At 37.8% G+C, this 16,899-nt stretch overlaps 1 non-coding gene across 1 annotated transcript; it reads left to right on the forward strand.

The window, feature by feature from the left end:
* Positions 1-12,517: 12,517 nt before the first annotated feature.
* On the forward strand, positions 12,518-12,647 carry LOC126005019 (small nucleolar RNA SNORA22). The gene has a single exon (XR_007494205.1). It is a non-coding gene; the product is annotated as a small nucleolar RNA SNORA22 (small nucleolar RNA).
* The last annotated feature ends 4,252 nt before the right edge of the window (positions 12,648-16,899 follow it).

Genomic DNA, 16,899 nt, shown 5'->3' on the forward strand with positions numbered 1-16,899 from the left:
AGAAAGAAAGAAGAAAAAAAAGAAAGAAAACTATAAAAATAATGTATACAGGGGCCGGAGAGATAGCATGGAGGTAAGGCATTTGCCTTTCATGCAGAAGGTCATTGGTTCAAATCCCGGCAACCCAAATGGTCCCTCGAGCCTGCCAGGAGTGATTTCTGAGCGTGGAGCCAGGAGTAACACCTGAGCACTGCCGGGTGTGACCCAAGAACCAAAAACCAAAAACAGTTAAAAAATAATGTGTACAGGGTGTTATTTGGCATTTGTTATCAGAATATGTCTCTGTTTATATCAATTCTTCATGAGCAGGGCAAGAAATATTTTCATAGAGAAAAGTGCGTCTTCAAAGTATTTTCAGGTTTAGGAATAACTTACTTTCCAAAACATGCCACATGATCCTCTTCTGTTTTCAATGAGTGACTCATACATTGTATGAAACAAAAAGTTAGCAAACCATGTGAGGCAAATGCACTACCTCCATGCTATCTCTCTGGCCCGAGACCCAAACTTTTAACAACCAAACTTAAAAAAATGACTATTATGGTGTCAGTCTAGGGCGAGGGGTGGTGGCACAGAATGGACTCTGGCAGCATTTTTGAAGGAGGTTAACACTGGTATTGGAATTGGCCCTGAGATATTGCATGTCTGATCCCTAACTATGAATAACTTTGTAAACCACAGTGGTTTAAATAAAAATTTTTAAAATAAAAAAAAAGTTAGCAAACCTCATTGGATATTAAAAACTTAAAGAAATATTGGATTCATGGAGCACTTTGCATAAACTATGTAATATGATTGTTGTTACCAATAAAAGAAGAAAACTGCATTTATCTAACCAAGTTCTACAAATGGTTCATGTTGAACTGAAAGGAAAGTTCTGGCATGTATTATTTAAGTCCAGGATTTATGTAGCTTATTTTACACATGGATTTAATTTAATATGGTGAGCTAATATGTATTATTGTATTAACTAAAATATGTCAATAATTCAATTGATTAAAAATTAACTATTGATAAAAAATATGTTGGTTAATCGTCACCAAAATATAAACTAAACAATTGAGATTAATTAACTAATTAATTAAATTTAAATTAAATAAATTAATCAATAAAGTAAATATATAAAGAAACTATTGAAATGGAGAATTAGGAAAGTTTCACCAGAGATAGAGAAGGCTTGGAACAGGTGGTAAATACACACAATTGGGATAAAGGGAAGGCTACAAAGACAGACAACAAATTACAGAAGAGAGCACCTATTAATATTTATAGAGATTGTAGATATATTTACAGTTTTATGAAAGAATTAAAACCTTTCTGAGAAAAATGGGTGTAATCATCTATACATCAAAGTTTGTACATAGGCTCATGGTGATTTTCTTATCTGGCTTTCTACCATAAAGCATAGATTTTAAAGTATGGGTGAAAGTACATGGGAAGTCTGACTGTGTTGTATAGGTCACATTCAAGGATGCAGAGATTAATCTGTGATTTTTTTAATCCAAGGGTAAAAGGTAGTAAAAAAAAAATGCACTCTTACTCTCTAAGAAAAATGAACCAAATATGATGATTCTGGACAAATGCCTTCAGACTAGGCAGATTTCCCATTTCTAGAAATTGAATAAGTCATCTTAAAAGCATGGCCAAATGCAATCTATTTGCTTCTCCTTTTTATCCTGCTGACCTGAACTTCCCTATGGTGGCCTGAGCCCTGTAGAAAAGCAAGCTTAGCAGAAAGACATAGCATGGATGTTCATGGTCAACTTGAGTGATTTGGCACTGTTCCTGGTAACTGACTAAAGAATTTCTGTTATTTATTATTTCTTTCCTCATCTCTCTCTCTCTTCTAGATACATGTTAGCATAAACCCTGATTAACCTGTTTCTAGATTTGTGAATAAAGCAGGCATAATTAGATGATTATAAGGAGATGACCATTTTTAGTTAACCATCAGCTTTAAATTTAAGACTTTTTTTATGATCCTGACCACTGATTTATAACGCCCTTTTTTTGTTTTTAGCTAACAGCTTTTCCGTAGAGTAGAAATCATATTCAACTTGTAAAGTCATGTTTTAGTAAATTTATGTACATCTTTTAAGAATAACATGCGTTGACTTTCACAACAAGCTGTAGAATGCTGAGGCATGGGCAGTATGTTGATAAAGAAGGTTAACCAGAAAATTGCATTTTCATCCAATGGAAACTCAAAGGGTCTCCCAACAAAATCATGTGGGAGGAATGATCAAGGCATTTACTGCTCCCATGCATGCTTTGCTTTGTTCTCTAGATGGTGACATTATTCATGTCACTTCATAAATCAGTCAAAAATGCTTTTCTTCATAGAATCATAAATCGTAAGGAAAACTTCTTAGTTTAAGTCACATATGTTAGAAAACATTTCTGATAGTTAACATAGAAAAGAAATCTAAATTATCCTAAATAATAAGCAATATGACTTTTTACTTTTCTGATTGACAAAGATATAAACTAAAGCATGCTATGTCAGGCTCTGTTTTCCCCTTCATACATTTACCTAGCTCAGTTGAATATAAATCTTAGATTTTGAAAGTACCATTAATGAAAGCACTCTGTTGTATCCTGATATCAGGTTCCTGGGATAATATAGAATATCTTTTCATATATTTAAGCTTCCCTCTTTATGATCTGAAAAAGGAAAATAATTAATATATTCCATCCAGGTAATTAAAGAAATCAAGTGATAGTCTCATGTGACAATGCTCTATAAATCATAGAAAACGAAGGACAATCTTTAAGGGGTTATGCAGAAGGCAGACTACTGTAGTGGTTAGGGGTATCTATTGAATCCAGACAGACCTGTGTTGTAGTCTTGAATTAGCTAAATTTTAACTGTTATTTTAGCAAATATTTTTCTGTGCCTCATTGATTTTAACTATAAAATGGTTAAATTATATATACAGTTACTTCAAAAGGACGTCTGTTACATTAATGACATGTTTAAATAAAAACATGACTAATTGCTCTAACATCTATGACTATTAAAAACAGAAAGATGCCTTAGTTTTATATTCAAATAATTTATTTGGGTGTCCTTTAGCTGGTACTCTTCTGGAATGCAGAATATAGTTGCATGAAGTCTTTATCTTTGGGAGTTTCTCTGTAATGATGTTCTTGACTATTGATTCTTCCTGAGGATTTTCTTCCTGGGTTTCTGGGACTCCAATGAATCTTATGTTGTTTCTGTTGAATTTATCGAACATTTCTATTTTCATCTATTCAAAATCTTTGAGTATTTTTCCATTGTCTGATCATTTGCTTTGAGGTTCTTTCCCAATCTCTTCTGCTGTATGGAGTTATGCATCCCATCTTCCAGCTCACTAATTCTGTTCTCAGCTGCTGTTACTCTATTGAAAAGGCTTTCCATAGAGTTTTTCATTTCCTCTACTGCATTTTTCAGTCCCGTTATTTCAGTTTGGAGTTTTCTGATTTCTATATTTGTGGTCTGTTCAGAACGATCTATGCTTCCTTTGAGTTCTACGAACATCCTCCATATTTCTCTTCTAAACTCCTTATCTGAGAGGTTAATTAGATAGTTGTCATTTTTTGGGTCATCAGAGTGCCATCTTCATTCTCTATGTATGCTGTTGTCCTGAGTTATTTCTCCATGGCCACACTTGAAGTGTGATTCTTACTCCATGTTGCAATGGGGGGGCAGGAGAGATAGCATGGAGGTAAGGCATTTGCCTTGCATGCAGAAGGTCGGTGGGTCGAATCCCGGCATCCCATATGGTCCCCCAAGCCTGCCGGGGCGATTTCTGAGCATAGAGCCAGGAGTAACCCCTGAGCGCTGCCGGGTATGACCCAAAAACTAAAAAAAAAGAAAAAGAAAAAAGGAAAGAAAAAAAAAAAGAAAATTGCGAGGCCGCAAAGCCGAGCGCCCCTATCTTTGTTGTTGTTGTTGTTGTTGTTGTTGTTGTTGTTGCTGCTGCTGCTGTGTTTTTCTTTCTATATTTAAATAATTGAAACATCTCTTTGTTGCTGGAAAGAGCAGTGGTGCTTCTTGTGAGGAGCACTAATGAATTGGTTCACTTTGAGAGACTATTTTTTTTTGGTTATTCGGGCCACACCCGTTTGATGCTCAGGGGTTACGCCTGGCTAAGCGCTCAGAAATTGCCCCTAGTTTAGGGGACCATATGGATCGCTGGGCGATCAAACCAAGGTCCTTTCTTGGCTGGCGCTTGCAGGGCAGACACCTTATCTCTAGCGCCACCTCACCGGCCCCGAGAGACAATTTGACTTTTTTGCAAAGGGGACCATATGGGATGCCGGGATTCAAACCACCAACCTTCTGCATGTAAGGCAAACGCCTTACCTCCATGCTATCTCCTCAGCCCTGACAATTTTGACTCTTAAGTGAAAGTCTTTAAAAGTAAAAGTTAAATAGAGGTCATAGCAATAGCACATCAGGAGGGCGTTTGCTTTGCACACAGCAAACAGGAGCGAACCTGGGTTCAATCCCCAATTCCTGATTGCAGACAGACCCTGGAGTTACCCTTGTGTGCCGCAGGGTGTGGCCCCAAAACCAAAATAAATAAATAAATAAATAAATAAATAAAGTAAAAGCTAATTAGCCAAAATCCTTAAAGGAAAGGATGATTTTTCTATGCTATTTCATAGGTTTGCTCTTGTCATCAATAACTGCAACTTGTCCTTGTCAATAGCTCTCTAAGAATCGTAAAAAATATAATCTGTGGATTATACTTCTAGCACCTTCCCCTGCCATCACTGAATTTCATTGTCTTCCTTGTTGTTCCCCTTTCCTTTGGTAATATACATAAAATATTAATATGAAAATTATGTCTAAATATACCTGTGATTTATTATTGTAGGAGTCTGAGAAAGGTCAGTGGCTTTCTCAGTGGGTCCCATTGCAGCCAAAAGTCACTGAAGTCAGGAGCCCTGATTTTCTAACCAGCCTCTGTTCTGCTCTTACCAAACTTCATTGTTACCCAGGTGCTTCAATGGTAGTTGTATTCCTTGGCACTCTTACTCCATTTATCTTATTTATTTATTTATTTATGTATTTATTTATTTATTTATTTATTTTTGGTCATTTGGGGAAATCAGTCCAGGCTCAGGGCTACTCCTGGCTCTGTGCTCAGGGATCATTCCTAGAGAAGCTTGGAGAAACATAAAGGATGCCAGGGGTCAAACCCGAGTCAATGCACACAAGACAAGCTTCCTGTCAGCTGTTATATCTCTCTGACCCCAATTTCCTCTTGATTTGAATCCTTTAAAAATCCTACCCAGGGAACTGGAGAGATAGCATGGAGGCAGGTCATTTGCCTTGCATGCAGAAGGATGGTGGTTCGAATCCTGGCCTCCCATATGGTCCCCCAAGCCAGGAGCAATTTCTGAAGAATAGCCAGGAGTAACCCCTGAGCATTACTGGGTGTGGCCCAAAAGCCAAAGTAAAAATCCTACTGGGACCAGAGAGATATAGTAGGGTAGGGTGCTTGCCTTGAATATAGCTGATCCAGGTTCAATGTCTGGCACCTCTTTGGTCCCCTGAATACGTCCAGGAGTGATCCCTGAACACTGGAAAATATGACTCAAAAATAAAAACAAAACAAACAAAAAACAAACCTAAATATGTTACTCAAATTTACTCAAATCTGCCCAGTTTAGAGGATGTTTCATTGACCATGTCATTTCCCTCAAATCATACCCTCCTCTAATTTTCTGTAGGACTTAATAATTCATTTTCATTTGACTCTTAGCCATCTGTTTTTTCTATTTAAAAAAATTGTCTAATCTCTCCAACTAGAGACAGCAGCCATTTATTATTTTAAAATTTTTTCACTTGTAGCTTCACATCTGGCTCATGATCTGTATTCAACATATATATGTGGATATATATAGCTTTAGGAAACAACCTTTCCATTATTTACATTCCATTTATATTAGAGTTTCAAATAAATAGAATTCTGTCTCCACCCACACTAAAATTAACTGATATATTCTAAGTATACACTTAGACACTGTGCTTTCAGGCTCAGCTGTAACTCTTATTTTTGAATAGCTAAATAAGTAAATCATCCTACATTTCTAAAATTTCAGTATAAGCCCTTTTTTCCCTAGCATAAGAAAAGATCTGTTAACCTAAAATTCCTAAGCTGTGAAATTCCTCTCTCTGCTGTTCAGTTCCTTGAATGAAATATTATCTCCCATGCTATTTGTTTTTTATTTTCCCCCCTCTCCTCCCATGCTATTTTATTTAAGAATAAAATAGCAATGTAATAGAAGCTAAGCAAAGAAGGAGTTTTCTCATTGATGACACAAAAAGGCAGCTTTAAGATATTATGTAGAAAGTATGGTTTACAGAGAAGTCATAGAATGAAAAAAATCCAAAGATGGGGCAAACTTGCAAAAACCAAACTTTTTTCTTTTTGCCTAAAATGGTAGCATTCATAAAGTTCAAACATTTCACTCTTCAGTCTTTCCTACTTTTAGTGTGTGTGTGTGTGTGTGTGTGTGTGTGTGTTTTGCAATATCAAAGAACAAACTCAGGTCCACAGAAATGCAAGATCTATGCTAGATTCCTGTTCCCTTATTTCTAGTAGGCCAATTTTACAGGGTATCATAATGGGGTTCTTATACTCTTCAGTAAACTACCAATTTTTACTCAGCTTTTGTATCATACTCTGTGATGTCTGAAACAGTATAAAATAAAGACTTTTATGTAACTTCCCAGGCCAAAATGGAATCAGATCAAGTAATATGTTGGGTAAAAAATAAATAAATAAATTTGGTGTGGCTCAATATTTTCCTAATATTAATAGCTAAATTATTTGCATGAGAGTTGTGATTTACAGATCACTTGATTCCATTTTCAGGCTCAATTTTCATAAAATAAGGATTGGCTATACCCTTCCTTGTTCTTCCCAATAAACCCCTACTCCTAACTGTGTAATTTTTTTCCCTAAGGATCTCAGGAAAATTATGGTGATTGAGGTCGAATGTTATTTACCAAATCTGAGTGTTTTTAGTAGCTGAGGCAGGATGCTAATGTTTGAATGGTGAACATGCATTTTCCATGACTCAAGTATTTCTCAAGTCAGTGGCAGAGAATCAGTTTAAGTGAAATGCCAAGCCCCAATCTCTACCTTTACCTCCTCTACTGTCTTCTGCTCCCTTCCAGAGTTTGCTTTTATTTTTTTTATTTCACAGATTTATTAAAAGAGTCACGTATAAAGAATTATATAACAAAGTTTTATATGTTAGATACATTTTTATTATTAATATCTTTATATAAAACAATTTCTGAGAGGTAGATTTTTTTTACATGAAGGGCAATGTAAATCATTGGTGACTTGATTTCAGAATTCCCAGTAGTGGGGAAGAAAATCAACCTTCCTAAGAATTCAAAAGTTATGTTGCTGTGGAGACAACTTGAGGCAACAAGTTTTGCCTAAGTTTGTGCTGTTTGGAAACAGAAAATAACAATACGAGAAGGCAGAACACCCATGTCTGTAAAATTAAAGATCACCCCTCCTCCCACCTCACTAACTTCCCCATTTTAATGCTGAACATGCAGACCAAGGCTGCTGAGTTCTAGAAATCCATAGAAAGGGGAGGACATTTGAAAGGTATTTTGCCCTCTGGGACTTTATAAAATCAAGTCAACCATTGAAAGGTTTATGTGAACACTTTTTAGTAGCATCCAAGAATGAAGTCGCTGGCTTTTGTTTCTGGTTGGAATTGATTTTCCCTGTGGGTTAAACTTAGAAGCTTTGTCATTTGTTAAAATGTTGACATTCCTATGAGATCTCTTGTAATAAGAGACAATGAGACTTGCTAAATCAACATAACAATGGGCAGGTAGTATTTTAAGGATAGGATGCAGACATTAACAACTTTGATTTAAGTTCATTCTATTTGTTCATTAAATCACTAAATCTGGCAAAATTAATAACTAGCCACCCAAAAATGTATTCTGAATTAAAGTTGGAGTAGATATAAACTGGTTCTTCGTTCATTCTTTTTATGGCCTTCTAAACCCCTAAACCACTAACTTCACCCCTATGGGTGTTTCTTTGCATCATTTTAAGTAGATAATAAACAGCAAATCACAGCTAGTCCAAGTAGCAAGTGAGGCCAGACACTAGTGCTTCTTTGGTCTTAGCTTATTTCTCTGTCTGGATGACAATATAGACTTATTAAGTGGGGTGTCAGAGTTCAAAACCAGGCAGTTTTTTTCTTTTTTTTTTAAACTTTTTTTCTTTATTTAAACATCTTGATTACATATATGATTGTGATTAGGTTTCAGTCATGTAAAGAACACCCCCTTCACCAGTGCAACATTCCCATCACCAATGTCCCAAATCTCCCTCCATCCCACCCCAAGCCCACCTGTACTCTAGACAGGCTTTCCAGTTCCCTCATTCATTCACATGATTATGGTAGTTCTCTGTGTACTTATTTCTATAACTGCACTCACCACTCTTTGTGGTGAGCTTCATGAAGTGAGCTGGAAGTTCCAGCCCTCCTCTCATTGTCTCTGAGGATTGTTTTAAAAATGACTTTTATTTTTCTTAAAACCCATAGATGAGTGAGACTATTCTGCATCTCTCTCTCTCCCTCTGACTTATTTCACTCAGCATGATACATTCCATGTACATCCATGTATAGGAAAATTTCATGACTTCATCTGTCCTTATTGCTGCATAATATTCCATTGTGTATATGTACTACAGTTTCTTTAGCCATTCGTCTGTTGAAGGGCATCTTGGTTGTTTCAAGAGCCTGGCTATTGTGAATAGTGCTGCAATAAATATAGGTGTGAGGAAGGGGTTTTTGTATTGTGTTCTTGTGTTCTTAGGGTATATCCCTAGGACTGGAATTGCTCGGTCGAATGGGAGCTCAATTTCCAGATTTTGGAGGAATCTCCATATCGCTTTCCATAGAGGTTGGACTAGACGGCATTCCCAACAGCAGTGGATAAGAGTTCCTTTCTCTCCACAGCCCTGCCAGCACTGATTGTTCTCATTCTTTGTGATGTATGCCAATCTCTGTGGTGTGAGGTGGTATCTCAAAACCAGGCAGTTATTAATTCAAAGATGGCTCTCTCAGCTGATAATCACTTTCATCAGAGACACTTTCACAGTAGCTGAGAAAGTTTGGTTGAGAAAGTAGAGATGGAAGGAGATGGGAAAATACTAGCAGTAGTAGTTACAACCAAATTTCAGTCCTGAGACTGAGAATTCAGGAATCAACTTGATGACATGAAAAATTGGCTCAAGACAGAAAAAGTGAGTGCAGTTGACCTACTGTAAACATGGAGATAACCAACGATATTCTCACCCCTTTCATATATATATATATATATATATATATATATATATATATATATATATATATATATATATATATATATATATATATATATATTTTGGTTTTTGGGTCACACCCGGCAATGCTCAGGGGTTACTCCTGGCTGTCTGCTCAGAAATAGCTCCTGGCAGGCACGGAGGACCATATGGGACACCGGGATTCGAACCAACCACCTTTGGTCCTGGATCGGCTGCTTGCAAGGCAAACGCCGCTGTGCTATCTCTCCGGGCCCTCATATATATTTTTCATTTTATGAAGTGAAAGGAAAAATCAGTTGATGACAGTCAATTTTTCTGTAACAAACTAGGCTTTACCATGTTGGGGACTGTGACTTGTTTGAGGCCATTTTGCTGTTCTTTCTGCCATAATCCAGCCTTTCACCTAAAGGCTACATGCAGTCTTGCTGTAAGTTCTTGGGCCAAAGAGAAAGGAATGTGCAGCTGCAAGAGATAATTAATCTTGTAGCCCGGAGGAGAGCAACACGGCCCGGTACCATTCCCAGAAATGAGGTCTTACTCCCTCAACTACATTCCGGAGTCAACAAGGCAGTTATTATGTGTATATGTTACATTGTCTGTTCGAGATCACTGAGGCAAGCACATCTTGCACCACCTCCTGATAGTCAAGCAATTAGGAATGCAGCTAGAAGGTCACTAGAAATTTCCATGGAAACAGCACGTTCATCATGACTTGCAGGTAATCCTGCCTCCTAGCCCACTGCCCATTTCCTTATTTGGAGAATGATTTACTTTCTTTGTTCCTTGTAACCTGATATGTATTCTTGCCTTGTGTGGACCTTCGCGCCAAAAAGTATGACTGACATCACCTTTGTACTGCCCCCTTCTCCTTCACTATATAAGAAGGAGCTGTAGTCAAATAAAGTTGCCTTTGAGCAGTGAGATATTGCCTTAGGTCTTTATTATTAACCTCTCTCAGATTTTTACAGGTGTGGTTGTTCTTCTACCCAGCAAAATAGGAGTGCGGTTGTCTGAGAAGTCTTCCCAGCTAATTCCTGCTGGCAGGGCCCCCCTGGGGGGCTTCCGGACCCCGCATTTTGGCGCCCAACGCTGGGCTCGAAGACCACCGCCACACCCCGAACGACTACAGGTCGGCGAGTCCGGAGCTGTTTCGTAAATCGCAGGAATACCTCATCAGGGTAGGCGTTGAAACGAGTTAGCCTTAATCAAAAATTTAAACTGCAGTTTTTTCAGTCGTTCTGATCGCCGCCCCTGATTGGCTTTTGGGGCTTCGCCCATAGGATACGCTACCATGGGTGCCGCATTGACTACTGAACTTAAATTCATTATAGATATTCAGTCTGAGTTGAAAGCCAGACATATAGAGGTTACCAAAAAAGATATTTGTAATTTTTTAATGTTTGTTCATGATGTTTGCCAAAAATCTAGTGTTCCTGGGCTCCCTCTCGCTCTGACTCTGTCTCTCAGTTTCCTTCCTCTTCTGACCCTTCATCTTTACTTCTGCCGCTGCACCCTCTGTGCAAAATCCTAAACAGCCCTTCACTTCCCTAGCTTCAGCTCCGTCCCTGTTTCACCACCCTCCCCTCCTTAGCCAGCAATTGCAACAATACAAAGCCTTTAATTGGAAAAGCCTCAAAGAGCCATTTCAAGCCGTAACCTCCTATGGCCCCCAAGCCCCTTACACGCTCTCCTGCTTAGAATCTAAAAGCTGAACTCTTTGTCTCTTGGGAAGTTAACTTTTTTTTTTTTTTCCGCTGCAAAGCCCTAGCAGATAGGCAGGAATCCTGATCTCTAAGCTCTTATAGCTGGCCTCGCCTCTTTTCATACCTTAAAGGTACAGCACACACTTTCCAGGTCCCAGCTTGCCAACATGGCTCTTGCTGCCCTCTGTGCCTGGAAGTCGCTCCCCAGAGCCAGCATTCCAGCAGCTCCACCACACGCGGCAACAAACTGTTGCTGCTTCCCCCCCCCCTGCTCAGCAGCCTCCACCGCGGAGAACGTTCAGTCCCTAACCATGGCAGATTCCCTCCTCTCACCGCTCCCCCTCTTAAAGCTATAGAAATGAATCTACTTGGCCAAATTAAAAATCTTAAACAAATCTTAAGCCTTCAAAAACAGGCTGCTTCTCTTAATTCACAAGTTTCTGCCCTTCAGGCTTTCCCCCGCCCTCCTAAATCTATAGTTGTCTGTCCTCTGCCCACTGAATTCCACGGCCAGGCCCCCCATCTTGAGAATTCAGAGGGACAAACTAATAAAAGTCAGGCTGAGTGCCATAAAACAGAAACTGCTGCAGTGCCTACAAAAAATTCTAAGGGCACAGTGAGCAGGATAATTACAAAGTATCAGCTGCTAAGCCATAAAACCTTGCGATATCTACACTTTGCTGTTAAAATTTCTGAGCCTAATGTACCCTTTACTCAGTACATTTTGCTCAAACCAGCCCTCAGCCTCCTTCAGCCTCTTTCCTGCCAGCCTTGGGAAACAGCCAGCTCAGGCCCTGCCACTCCCACTTTAAGCCTTCCATTTCACCTTGAAATACCCAATCTTTGTTATTCAAAATAAATCTGAAAAGTGGCATCTCTTGCATATTCTCAAATCAATTAATAAAACCATGATCCCCATGGTGCTTTTGCAACCCAGACTCCCCTCTTCGGTTGCCATTCCCTCTAATTCCAATAAATTAGTAATTAATCTTAAAAGATTGCTTTTTTTTTCTCTATATCATTACACCCTGCGGACTGTAAATAATTTGCCTCTAGCCTTCCTGCTGTTAACTGTGCTGGCCCCTCCCCGAGTTATCAGTAAAAGACTCTGCTTCACCTTGTCAGCCCTACACTTCGTCAGATATGTGTTATTAGGTTTAGTGCATTAAGTGGTGTAAAGTAATTATTAAAACATTAAAAAAAGCAACATGAAGATAAGGGCAATAAATTTTTTTTTTTTGCCTCTCAGAAAATTTTAGAGCAAGGTCATGATTCTGTCACTTTACAGATAACAAAATGTTGGTAAAAGAAAAACTTCTTTGTGTTTTAAAATCCAAACGAACACAAAAGTGTTAAATTTAAGTCTTATATTTCTATTAAAAGTTTTATTTTAATTTTTAAAGTATTTACAAAATTATGTGAAAAATAATGTAGTTAGCCTTTTTAAACAATATAGTTAATTTAATGCACAGTAAACACCTAAGTGTGCTTTATAGTACCCTTAGTTTTAACTTTGTGCTACAGCAATGGTTGTTCTTTATTTCTGCATTGAAAGAACTATTATTTTAAGTGCATTCAAAATATCAGCACATTATACAAATCTGTATATTTGTGTCGCAGTGAAAAAATAATATAAATGAAAAATATATTATATATAATTTTATAAGTAATATATAAAAGTAACTAAACTTTATAAGCAAATTAACTAGTATTAAATACAATTTTAGTCTTAAGTTCTAAGTGTGTAAATACATCAGATGTCTTTAACTATATTTTATAATACTCTAAGCATTTAGTTAATTTAGTATGTAATATTTTTTACAAATTATTCACTTAAAGTCTTCATAGTAAAAACAGTTGTTTGTTTTTTAAAATCAGTTTTTTATACCTTTAATAATCATAGTTCATGCTCTTGTGTTTAATCATAAAAATTTTAACACTTTATTGCAGCTGTCTTACTGTTCTACTGCAAAACCAATTTAAAGAAAACCTATTCATTTACAGCAAATAATTTCATACTTCAAAGTGAAGACTCCTTCTACAGTGCTCATTAACCATTTTACTTAATGTTTTAAACTTCAAATTAAAGTTGTTTTAAAAATGTTTTGTGTTAAATCTAAACCTTAAAATTTATTTTCAGCAAAGTTCCACTCCATCTACATTAAGTACTTCTCAAAACTAAAAAAGTTTTTCTACAAAATTTTTTTTCTTTTCTTCTTCTCACAAACATGCTAGCTAAATATTTAAAAGCGCTTGTCAATTTTTTATAAATAAGTCTTAAATCACTCCTTTTATCTGTTTATCTGTCTGTTGTGATGAATGAAAGTGGCCACAAGTGTAAAATGTTGTGTTTAGTGTTGTTTTGTTTTGTCTGTTTATTTGTTATCTCTACATTTTATAATAATACAATTTTTAAAGCCTTATCCATTTTTCAAATTTCAATTAATTTTTTCAACCTGGTTCAGTCTGGTCAGTTCACAGACTGGCATCTTACAACTAAAAATCATGTGTTAAAAATTATGTATTAAGCTAGCTTTGTCCTTCTAAGAACATGGCAGAAGGTGTGGGAGATGGCAAACCCCAGATTTCTCAATGGCCATCGGGGATAACTTTTCCCTGGAGAATTTCTGGACTTTGCAGTCACCTGGCTTTCCTGTTATGTGTAAGTTCAGGCCTATAGAATATGTATTTATGGCTAAAAAATAGCATCCAGCTTTAACATAATAACTAAAAGTTTAAGAAAAATCCTTTATATTCAGTTTAAAAATTTTTTTAATTAGCAATTGTTAATTATAAATTTTCTTTTATACCAAAGTCTAACAGAGGTCAAATAACATTCCCGTGGTATTCAAAAATAACTAGTGTAATGTAAATTACTAATGTTTTCTGCCTGTAAACCCAAGCCAAAAAACTAAGTAAATTCTTAATTTTTATATGAAGTAACCATTTTGCCTCCTGCCAAGCTGTTTTCTTATAAATCTCCTGCTAGCCGCCATTCCTGCAAACCTGTTTCTAACTGACTCCACCTTTGACAATGCTGAATTAGACACTCTGCCTAGCTGCCTTGGTTGCCCACCATTGCCACCAACAACCTCCATTGCAAACAAGTCACGGTCGTGGAACTTTGCTTACTCAAACCATATATGTGCCCCCCTGTTCAACAATCAGACATTTGCTATCAAACCATTATTGTTAACAACTCTTCCATCTTCATTGAAGCCCCCAACTCCACTTATTTTGTTTGTTCCACTGGATTTTCTCCCCATATTGTTACTGAAATGTTTCTTGCTTATCATGATTATTATGTTTTAGCTTTGTTAATGCCTAAAATAACCATCAAACCTGTTGGTCCGGTTTCCACCTTTATCCTCATCCTGCAAATGGTCAATGCCTCTACCCAAGCACTCTCCAACACCAGCTATAAACACTGTTGAATCTGCAATTCACCAGTTTCGCCGTTTTATGAAAGCATCACAACGTTTGAACCTCCTATCTACACCACTGACTCTGAACTTCTTCTCTGGAAAATTCAGCCTCAGCGTCATTAACTCACTGTTGTGCAGGTTGTGAGCTACAAACTCTGCCTTCTAGCCCATCCTCCTCCTCTCAAGTTATTTTAAATCTTATAAATGCCTCTGCTCTAGCCCTCACAGACCCATATTATGAACGCTGTTAGCTTAGCTTCTCTCCTCAACCCCTACGATACTGTTAGTTCCCTTGCTGATATAGTTCTTCAAAATCGTCGTGCTCTATATTTTGCCCTTATGAAAGAGGGGGGAGTCTGTGTAGCCCTTAAGGAACAATGTTGTATTTTCAAAGACAAAACTGGATTAGTTAGGAATAGCGTTCAACACATTGGTGACGGTATAAAAGACTTCCAAAAACATTTCGATGAAGAACAAGGTTGGTAACAGGGTTGGTTTTTCTCTTCTCCTTGGATACATACATTACTGTCCACTATTTTGGGCCCTCTTATTAGCCTCATGCTGCTCCTTTCCTTTGACCCATGGGCTTTCCGCAAACTTACTGCCCTTGTTAAAAACCAGGTAGATGAGACGGCAAAAACCTCTGTTCAAGTTCACTACCAACAGTTAACCCAACGTGACTCCTGTGAAAACTTGGCTTTTGTCACCAAGCCGCCCTTCCAGCCACTAAGTTTTCAGGAGATAGAGCGCATAGCTAACAAACGGAGCTCGCTCTGGTACTTGTGCTCTCGGCTGTGGAGACACCTACGACGGGATTAGCAAGGTCCCAGTTAGGACACGGCCCTAAAAGGCTACAACGCATAATTCAAATCTCTGTGCACACCCACAGCGCCTGTAGCCATCTTTTAAATGCGGCTTTGGCCGTGTCCGACCTGGTCAAACCTTGTAGCCTAAGACACGGTTCTTCCACCCGCTCACGACTTTCCTTCTTTTATTAGAAGAGAAAGGGGGAGATGTTGGGGACTGTGACTTGTTTGAGGCCATTTTGCTGTTCTTTCTGCCATAATCCAGCCTTTCACCTAAAGGCTACATGCAGTCTTGCTGTAAGTTCTTGGGCCAAAGAGAAAGGAATGTGCAGCTGCAAGAGATAATTAATCTTGTAGCCCGGAGGAGAGCAACAAGGCCCGGTACCATTCCCAGAAATGAGGTCTTACTCCCTCAACTACATTCCGGAGTCAACAAGGCAGTTATTATGTGTATATGTTACATTGTCTGTTCGAGATCACTGAGGCAAGCACATCTTGCACCACCTCCTGATAGTCAAGCAATTAGGAATGCAGCTAGAAGGTCACTAGAAATTTCCATGGAAACAGCACGTTCATCATGACTTGCAGGTAATCCTGCCTCCTAGCCCACTGCCCATTTCCTTATTTGGAGAATGATTTACTTTCTTTGTTCCTTGTAACCTGATATGTATTCTTGCCTTGTGTGGACCTTCGCACCAAAAAGTATGACTGACATCACCTTTGTACTGCCCCCTTCTCCTTCACTATATAAGAAGGAGCTGTAGTCAAATAAAGTTGCCTTTGAGCAGTGAGATATTGCCTTAGGTCTTTATTATTAACCTCTCTCAGATTTTTACAGGTGTGGTTGTTCTTCTACCCAGCAAAATAGGAGTGCGGTTGTCTGAGAAGTCTTCCCAGCTAATTCCTGCTGGCCGGGCCCCCCTGGGGGGCTTCCGGACCCCGCATTACCATGTATTCAGGAAGCAGGTTTATCCTCTCTACTTTGCTACATGTCAAAACTGAAATTTTTGTGGAAAGGCACTAGATTGTAAGAAGTCCCACAGCTACTATTTTGTGAAGATATTTACAACACAAGTACATCAGAGTTACTAATTCTTATTTCACCATGCTGTGAACCTGAAAATTCTCATTAAAAATAGCATTTCCTCAAGTGCCACCAGGATATATGGACTGTCAAAGTGGCACTTTCTGGTTGTGTACTGAAGCCCAAGAAAAGTATTTATTATGCTGTTCCACTCAAATCTTTTTTAGTTTTATTTTTCATGCTATAATGAAGGTACATTTAGTCAGCAGGAACAATCTGCTTTATTTCCATTATATTTGTTCACATAATCACTAACCTGCCAAATTTAATAGTTTACTACTCACCACAAAAATGTATTCTGAGTTTAAATTGGAATAGGAATAAGCTGGCTATTCATGCACAGGAAAAAAATACAAATGTGTGCAAATGTCTACATAGATTTGATGATGGATATGTTTTATGATCTAGTAAGACTGTGCTTCTAGTACAATATAATTTAAACTAATAATTATTTGTGAGATTTTAATTAAGCATGTGCCAAGCACTGTTTGAAGTTTCTTATCTGTTTTTAATCCTCATATGAACTCAAGT

The sequence above is a fragment of the Suncus etruscus genome, chromosome 3 (genome assembly GCF_024139225.1).
Source record: "Suncus etruscus isolate mSunEtr1 chromosome 3, mSunEtr1.pri.cur, whole genome shotgun sequence".
In the NCBI taxonomy this organism is placed as follows: Eukaryota; Metazoa; Chordata; class Mammalia; order Eulipotyphla; family Soricidae; genus Suncus; species Suncus etruscus.